This window comes from Ctenocephalides felis, unplaced genomic scaffold, assembly GCF_003426905.1.
Source record: "Ctenocephalides felis isolate EL2017-DRISC unplaced genomic scaffold, ASM342690v1 CF-g0.4_SCAFFOLD_00773, whole genome shotgun sequence".
NCBI classification, from domain to species: Eukaryota; Metazoa; Arthropoda; class Insecta; order Siphonaptera; family Pulicidae; genus Ctenocephalides; species Ctenocephalides felis.
The window spans coordinates 1-10,278 of NW_020536927.1; the positions used below are offsets into that span (position 1 = coordinate 1).

At 33.1% G+C, this 10,278-nt stretch overlaps 1 long non-coding RNA gene across 1 annotated transcript; it reads right to left on the reverse strand.

Annotated features, from left to right (window-relative positions):
* Nucleotides 1-7,854: 7,854 nt before the first annotated feature.
* LOC113369343 lies at nt 7,855-8,539 on the reverse strand. Its single transcript, XR_003366472.1, has 3 exons — nt 8,437-8,539; nt 8,110-8,345; nt 7,855-7,995 (listed from the first exon to the last, which is right to left on the reverse strand). It is a non-coding gene; the product is annotated as an uncharacterized LOC113369343 (long non-coding RNA).
* Nucleotides 8,540-10,278: the final 1,739 nt, after the last annotated feature.

Here is a 10,278-nt window from a genome sequence, read left to right on the forward strand (position 1 = left end):
TGTCCTCACTTCATGCCCTAAATATGCCTAAAGATTATGGCAATCCATTAATATTCGACTGTTTACAAAAAATAGAAAAGCTAAACAACAATAACTACAAGATCGAATTAGTATGGATAAGGGCCATTACAATATCACCGGGAATGAGATCGCAGATAGCCTGGCCAAAGAGGCACAAAAATCAGCCACTTTAATTAAAAAAAGCTCTACCGTGGATCTGAAACGAAAGATCACAAAAATGGGGATGTTGAATTGGCAAAAAATATTTGATCTCGAATCAGCGTCAAAAGGAATATTATACCGACCGTGTGTAACCGATAGTGTCCAGAAATACATGGTTTGAAAAATTGAACTGGAATAGAAGAGATATCTTCAATATGCAGATTAAGATTGGCGCACACGAAGAACAATGTTCATCTATTTAGGATTGGGATCAAACAAGACCCGTTCTGTTCGTGCAGCACTGTACTGGATACAATAGATCACATATTGTGGAGTTGCCCATTGTATGAAAGGCAACGAATAATTCTGTTTAAAAGCTTCAACAGCGGAATGTGACATTTCCTATAAATGTTAGGTTCATCATTAGTAGTAATAACATTGATTTGTATAGAATACTGATAGACTTTGTAAATGAATCCAATATAAGACTATGGAGTAGGATGTTTTAGGTTTATTCATTGTAACTATTCTTCATTGGTAATGTGATTTTAATTTTAATTTTCTACTTAGTTTATAATTATATTTGTATTGTAATTTGTAATGGCTGGATGACTAAGGAGTCGAGGCCAGTTAATAAATAAAATAAAAGAAAAAAAAATGTCTTTGCTTTATTAAGAAACAGGTAGACTTTATAACTTACTCAAATAAATAAATTTTGCCCACAGCTGACTGACGCCATGTCCGATTCTAAAAAGAAATGTAGACAGTACAGCGTTGATTATATGAAGTTTGGTTTTATTTCATCACCTTCTAACAACCAGTTGCCTATGTGTTTATTGTGTAACAAAGATTTGGGTAATGACTCTATGAAACCATCTAAGTTGCAATTTCATTTGAAAAAATGTCATCCTGAAAAATCAGATGAAAGTTTGTAATATTTTCAAACAGGTCTACATTAGACAGAATGTTTGCTTCAACGTCACAAAGAAATGACGATGGTTTGCGAGCATCATACAATATTTCGCTAATGATAGCGAAATCTGGAAAACCGCATACTATCGGAGAAAGTAATTTTACCAGCCGTTTGAAGAGGTTTTGAAAACTGTTTTACACAAACCTGCTTCTGACATCATTAAAAGAATTCCCTTAAGCAACAACACTGTTGAAAGACGTATTGAAGAAATGGGTTCTGATATTGAAAGCTTGTTGTGTAATATTTACAAACGACACATTTCTCCATTCAACTGGACGAGTCAACTTTACATGGTAATGAGGCATTACTATTAGCATATGTTCGGTTGCTACAGATGGTGCACCTGCCATGGTTGGACGACATAGTGGTTTTATCGCACATTTAAAACAAAATGTGTCAGGAGTATTAGCAGTACATTGGGTAATTCATCGCCAGCATTTAGTCGCTAAGAATTTGAATCTTAGACTGCATAAATCTCTACAAGTATTTATTGATGCAGTCAACCGAATCCGAACCAGCGCCTTGAATTCGCGTTTATTTGCCCAGTTATGTGATGAAAATGATCAACACTTTCATCAATTACTTCTTCATACAGAAGTACGCTGGCTATCGAAGGGCTTATGTCTGACAAGATTTTTTGCGCTTTTTGAGACTGTCTTAGAGTTTGTGGATTCTAAACATAAATTTTTAAAAGACAGTCTGATAAAATGTAAACCAGCATCGCGTACTTGACAGATTTATTTGCTAAATTTAATGCGGTTAATTTGCAATTGCAAGGCGACAGTTTAACTTTGATTAAAACTAAATCGATTTTAGCAGCATTCCTATCAAAAATGAAGCTAATGAAGCAAAACATTGGACGAGGAGAAATTTCACAGTCTCCTAATTTATCACAGACAAAGTATCAGGAAGTGGACGTTCCAACCTATGTTGAACCTTTAAATGCCCTTTATGCTGATTATGAGAAACCAGATTTGAAGACATTTTGACATTAGTAATACCACCGTGGATAACTAATCCATATGGTGAGATAGAAGAAACTAATGTTATGATGCAAGAGGAATTGGCCGAATTAAGTACCAATGAGGAGCTTAAGATTGAATTTCAAAAAGGATATCACAAATTCTGGCTGCAAAAAAGCATACCCGTCGCTTATCCCATACTATGGAATATCGCAAGAAAAGAAGTAGGGGGTCCATACCACATCCAAAAGCATTGCAAGGGGTTTACGATACAAATGAGTTTGGGAACCTATGATATACAAGATAACCTATTTGAAATTATTTAAAACTATTGTTGATTATTTTTATTACTCGAATTTTTAATTACGGTGCATGAAGTTCCAGCAATTTTCATGCCATGCACCACTAATTTTCTTAGCTATAAACCTTGCGGAGCCCGAGACCTTTCCAACGAATGCAAAATTGTCGAAATCGGTTCGTGCGTTCTGGAGTTAATTCAGCAGGAAGGAAAACCCGACTTATTTTTATATATATAGAAGATATATATATATATATATATATATATATATATATATACAGAATACTATAGGATATAATAACACGTTTTAACTTTTATAATTGAGTTTGAAATGACTACTCCTTCGTTTTACACTTACAAACTTTGTTTTCGCGAGAAAATCCGAGTTGATGGTATTACATTTTCTCTAGTCTAGTCTAACTAAAAATGCTGCAAAAATGTTGACATTCTCAACGTTGCAAACGATACCTGTGGAGTACGTACTCATTTTGTTCACGGGTATTCACAAAAAGTCAAAAATGGAAAAAATGACAATGTAAGTAATTTAAATCTAATGCTTTATTGTTCAGGACGTGTACATATTTCTATTTTTTACTATGATAGATTTAATACTGAAAATCCGAGGCCGGAGATTCTCGGGGACATCGCCTGGACCACTACGTATTTGGTACATGCAGTGGCATTATGTGCCATTGCATATGACGATGAAGGTATAAATATAAATATAATTGTCTCAACGTCGAACAAAAAAATCTAAATCTCATATATAAATATATAAGGAACTTATATACAAATTTAAGCAATTTTTCATTATGATTTTTCTTATGGCAGATTGCGAGCTCCAGATAGTTGGAGAAGTCTTGAATAAAATACAGGTAGAAATCAAAGCAGAGTGAAAGACGGTGGCTTCGCTGCCGTTTGATATGCCGTACGATAAAAATATATTTATTGACTTATTTAATAATCTAAAATACTGAGGGCGTTAGCCTTCAAATTTATCTTGATAAGGTAATGTAGCATTTATATAATATTAAATAAATACATTCGTAAATATACTTGGCTATGAGTTGTTATAATATTATTACTTTAGTCCCAGGACGATGCCGCAAGTTGGAGTGGCTCAGTCCTCGGAAGACGGGGCGGTAAAACACAGCGCGGCAGGAAGCCGCGAAGTAATTTCCTCCCTGCAGGCAGCAGCAGCTTCCATGGCAACAGAGGCCGCCGCGGTGGTCGTGCTCGAGAAGTAAGCTAATCTCAACTGAATCAGAATGCCACCAGCTATGCAAGCATTCATGCGATAATTCAAGGTTGCAATAATACAAATTTGATTGATTATATTAATAAGTGCTATATGTTTTTAAATGATAATAGTTCTGAACTTTTTACAGAAAACATAAATTACATTTATGTAGCAGTCATTTCACAAAGAGACTGTCATATCATGCAAAAAAAATTGGAAATTGCAATCAGTGAGCCATGTCGAGATCTTTTACGAAATAGTTTATTTTATAAAGATTTCCTTCGTATTAAATGCGATACCGAAAAGATTATGCCGAAAGAAGAATTTATTAATCGTTTTTTATAATTTGTAATCAAATATATTAACTGTTTTTATTCAGGGTAGTTTTAAAAAATGAACAAATTATGAATATGGTAATTATTTTCGAGAAATTGAAATAACATTCATATCATTTTGAATTTCTTAATTTTCTTTCAATTTCAAAATAAATTTTTCAAACAATTTTTCATCGAGGGGTTGTTTTTAAGAGTAAGGATAGAAAACATAAAATAGTATTTACTTTATACTTAATTCTTATTATATCATACCAAAATTTATTTTTAAGTGTTTTTTCTCAACTTAGAGGTTGTTTGAAAGGCTTTAGGGTTTTCACGGAATTGAAAATGTTTTCATTGCAAGATAAATATATTAAAATATATTTTTTAATTATATCCTATAATATTAAAAACGTTTTCTAGTGATAAAACGGCTCAATGTACACTTATTTATTAAGAAATCGCAACCGCCCAAGGAGCTGATGGTGGAAGCCGAATTGTTTTCACTTTTAACCTTGAGGTTAAGACGAAACTAATTCCAAAATTTCATGCAATTCGGAGCACAGTAAAAAAATTCAGAGCTTATACCCTCTTTTCCTCTCCGTTTACTGCACTAATTATTATCATTGCTTAGTTTAAGTGAGCACAGAACGCAGGTGCAAATAATATAATTTTCCATAGCCTAGGATTTACCTACCTACGCCGCAACCCTTTTTATATTTCATTACCAATTTATCCTTACAATAAACCATGTGCTCTTCTAAGAACTTGTACCAGGTTAAATATAACTTTTCCATTAAACGGATTATAGAAATTTTCCGTATTTTATAGATGTATTAGTGTGAGTATATGTAAACTGCCATTCTCTCCAGACAATATTATAATGTTTAAATAATATTTTTAAATTTAGAATTTTCAGTATTCAGTTATTCGCGGTACTAGGCACATCATTAATAGTGCGTAAAAATAACTCGTATATATTGAAATGATATAATGGTGTTGGTAGTATGGTTCGGGTATGGGTTGGAGGTCCTTTTGTTGTAAGATCCACAGTCCTGGATATTGGTTACTGTAGTAGCTTCTTATGCGATGTGGTAATAATGTCCGTCCAACCTTTCCTGATGCCTTGGGTCGGGCAGTAGGAATAATATTTGATCGACTGGTTTAATGAGAGTTCTCTTCAGATTAATGGGTCCTTTCAATAAGGTATTCGCTGGAAGAGACAAACTTCTGGTTCCAATAAAAATCCACTTATAATGTTTTACACTGTATTTATTGCTTTACTTCACAGACATAATCTCCACTTAGATTATTTAAGACTACTCTAATCTACTATACAAATTTTGCTTCTATATATTGTGTTTCGGACGTGATGATTCTTAGGCATGGCGCACTTCCGCATTCATACGGAGATCTTGGACTTTGATTTACATTGAACAATGAATTCATATTTTATTAAAAGCACGTATGATTACAGAACACGCCACCCCTAAAGAATATTGTTAGTCCTCTAACAATTTAAAAGAAAAAGAAATTACAATTTATTGGGGTTCCTCCCCTCTGAAACAATTTATCGTCCTCGATAAATGAAAAATAATGACAGTAATACTGACATGATGTTTAATTTAATTCTGCTACTTTTACTTCATGAGAGTTATTTTAAACTATCTTACATTTTTTTTCTCTATAATTTGAAATTATTTTTAATGTATAACTTCTACTAAATTATAAAAATTTAAAATATCTCGGAACAAACAAACCCCCAAGTGCCTTCGGTGTACAAATCAAAAAACAATGTGTGATTAATTTTTAATAATTTGGTTTCACATGAGTCTGGAATTTTCTCCTTTGATGTAAACAACATGCTCTCACAATCCTGTCCTTGTCTTAAATAAGAAATTGGTTTAGTTATTTCCCATATAAATCTATTATTATGTATTGTTATAAATTTACCCAGTAAGCACGCGACATCAGTGCAATAGTGGCACTGATGTCGCGCCGGCGACATGAGACATCGCCGCCTCGATGTGACGAATGTGTTATTGAGGTGGATCCTACACTTGAATCGACATCGCATCGCGATATCTCACTCGCGACCACCGTACGACATTTTAGCAATATCCAATTTTAGTATAAATGCAAGCATAATTTTTTTTACAGAATTAATAGACAATTTATTAGAAAAGCATTTATTTATTTATAATAATTACATATTATTGAAAGATTACAAATTGGTATGACAAACGTTTACAGATAATTCTATTTTAAAACAATCATAAATAACATAAATCCTAATTTACAATTATAAATAAAATATTAATTTATATTTATATAATGATCCACATTACTCAATCTTAATATATATATATATATATATATATATATATATATAAATAACAATGATGTGTAATCTTATGTACAACAAATTTTTGTACATATTTGAGGAATTACTTATACAGTAGAAACTCGATTTACAGGACTAATTGTTGTCAATAGGCATTTGGCTAAACAAAAATCCGGATAATCGAATGTATTAAGAATTATGTTGTGTATTTATTAAAAATAGCAAGTACATACATAGACAACAACAAAAATAGTGTTTATTAAGAAACACTTTCTTACGAATGTACATATATATTTTCTTAGATTACATTACATACATATACTAAACGGCAGCATTAATCATGCAAAAATTCAACTTGTAGGTATGTACAAGTTGAATATTTGCATGTATATATAAATTGCTTGTGGTTTGTAGTTTGCATAACCGAAATCCAGATAAACGAGTTTCTACTGTACATGGAACAGATATACAGTAAACCCTCGCTTTACGCGGCAAGTGCGTACCGTGCAGTATAGGAACCGTGCTATAAGAAACTCGTATTTAACATACAATTCAGGCTAATTCGTAGTGCGTTCTATGGAACCTTACATAGTGCAGTATGGGATCCGTGCTATGAGAGACTCAGAGTTGGTACAAATCGCACCATTTTTATCGCGTTGTATGGAGACCAAGAAATACAACTTGAAGTAGGAGAAATACGGACGAAATGACATGAAGGACATTGACACCTTATTCAAAAATTGGCGCGACGCAGTAGTCAGCTCAAACGTGTTCTTAGACGGCTATTATACAATCAGGCATGTCTAAAAGATAAAAGTCGATAACAAAATTTACATCCCCTTTTGCACAACGAACAATACCCTTTTGCACAACGAACTTATGGGCTGTTGACCAAATAACGTGTAATAAGAAGTCCGTGTAGTCGGAGGGATGTCGGATTTTTAGCTCCGTGTAGTATGGGAACCGTGTACCCAGAGTGCCGTGTAAAGCGAGGGCCTACTGTACAGTAAACCCTCGCTTTACGCGGCAAGTGCGTACCGTGCAGTATAGGAACCGTGCTATAAGAAACTCGTATTTAACATACAATTCAGGCTAATTCGTAGTGCGTTCTATGGAACCTTACATAGTGCAGTATGGGAACCGTGTTATGAGAGACTCAGAGTTGGTACAAATCGCACCATTTTTATCGCGTTGTATGGAGACCAAGAAATACAACTTGAAGTAGGAGAAATACGGACGAAATGACGTAAATGACGTGACGAAATTGACACCTTATTCAAAAATTGGCGCGACGCAGTAATCAGCTCAAACGTGTTCTTAGGCGGCTATTATACAATCAGGCATGTCTAAAAGATAAAAGTCGATAACAAAATTTACAACAATACCCTTTTGCACAACGGACTTATGGGCTGTTGACCAAATACCGCGTAATAAGAAGTCCGTGTAGTCGGAGGGATGTCGGATTTTTAGCTCCGTGTAGTATGGGAACCGTGTACCCAGAGTGCCGTGTAAGGCGAGGGCCTACTGTAATTTCTGAACCTATATCATTCTCTAGTCTTGACCTATTTAGAATTGTGCTCCTCAAATATTGTCTTAACTAAAATAACTTCTTAGATCTGTCATCTGCTCCTAGGGCGAAAAAGTATATGACTTGTCTCATCTCACTACCGTTTCATCGCACTTCATTATACGTGAAGATTTTCTAAAAGAATGAACATAATATGTATCTATTAGGAAATGTTATATATATATATATATATATATATATATATATATATATATATATATATATATATATATAGTACAAAAGACTTACAAATTCAAAAGACAAGTTCCCATCTTTACTGACTGTAATACATCTACAAATTTAACAAGCGGGATTAACTCCGAATGCATTATTTTGAACCATCAATCTTCACGAAACGATCCCAAATATCATCATGTGTTTGATCTTGTAAAATTGACTGAATTTCTATCTTCAGTATCATTTTTCTATGACAATACAGCGGCGTGCTTTTTCTAACCTCTTCATTTGATGTATCGTTCATGTATCTTTCATAATACCATACGAATATCAAGTTAAGTAAACGTTAAATAAATTAATATAGTTTAATTAATACAGTAATATATATGATGTACTTACTTTTCCATTTTATTTCAATGCTAAGTTTACTAACAAAATAACGCACAAACACTCTTTGTTGACAACCGGCCATCTTTAATCCTAGATAATCCTACTGTTCCTGTACCACAGTAGTGTTACCACATAACACAATCACAAAATTCACAAGTTATTCATTTAATATTTGATATTTATTCCAAACAACATATAGAATTAGAACTAAGCATCTTTTGATAAATATTTTGTTTATGATTAGATTATTAAAAATATATATTTGCGGATAAAAAATTATTTTTGAGCATTTCCATTTAAACCTCGCGCCATCAGTAGAAGTATTTCGGGCAATACTTTTTTTTTTTTTTATTTATTTATACTTGAACATTTATTAAATTGAAATAATTTTAACAGAGATCAAAATAATTAGTACGTAATTTCAATTTTTATTTGATTTTATTTTTAAATAAAAATTTTGAAAAAATAAGTCTTGAGATTTTTTAAAAAAATATGACTTTTTTGAAAAATTTGAATTTTTTGTCTCGAAATTTTTTTGAAAATTTTGAATTTTTTTCAAAGCCATAATGCTACGCGGCTATTTCAGAGAAAAAATACCGAAGCGCGTAAGCGCCGCGCCGCAGTATAACGGATAAACTTTAAAAATGTTAACAAAATGTATAATTATTATTAAAATTTCTAAAACATAAAATAATTTGATGTAACGGTTCTCTCTCAATATAAATATAGCTTTTGATAGCCTTCATAAAAAACGACCGATCGGTATGTCACAATTTCAATTTTAAACGAACATCTCAGTCAGCAACGAGCGTTCGAACGATAAAGACCTCAGTGTTGAATAGTGAGTAATCCGTAGCAGGTAGTTGAAATAGTGACATCATGGATAGCGGACCCTACGGAGTGGGTCCCGACGATGACCGTGAACAAATACAATTAGGTCCGTGCATAGGAAACGCATTGCGTATATGTTATGGAGAAGATATGGAAACTGAATCAAACGCTAATTTAAATAAATTAAATAGTGATGTTACACCTAAAGGTACAATCAATTCAGTGCAAGAAAGTGACGTTGTATCAAACAACGAAATGAAAACAATAACAAATCTAGAAACGACTCGAAGGAAAAACAGTGCTAGTGAAAATCTCACAGGGGACAAACCTTCCCAAGAAACTATTAATAATAATGAGGTAATTAATAATAATGAAAATTTAAAAACCAACGATAAGATTAATGAGAATACATATGAAAAAAATAATCAATCGAGAAATTCTAAAGTATTTAAAACAGTGTCATACACAGAAAAAGACATAGGACCATTTTTAATTTATGTGGAATCGATGAACAAAAACATAGGCAAACTACACCACATGGCATTAGGAAGAAAGATATTTAACAAGCACCCAGAGATGGACAAATATATAAAGGAAATTAAAGCTATCGGAATTAACAAAATCAAAATTGAATGTTATGACTACAAATTCACAAACAAGTTGGTAGCGGACCATATATTCCCAGAGATCGGCGCAAGGGCATATATACCACTATCTACTGTAATAAAAAGGGAGTAATATACGACGTAGACACCGAGCTATCAGAAGAACATACTTTGAAACATATAAAATCTGAAGTGGAAATATTAGAAGTCAAACGAATTCTTAAAAAACAAAACAACGATTATGTAAAAACGCCCGTATGCGTTCTAACTTTCAGAGGCCAAAGGTTACCTGAGAAAGTAACAATACATGCGGTGAAGTGTCGGGTGAGTCAATACAACAAAATAATCCAATGTTATAACTGTTTACGTTATGGTCACGTGACCACACAGTGCCGAAGTAGTGTCAGGTGCGGAC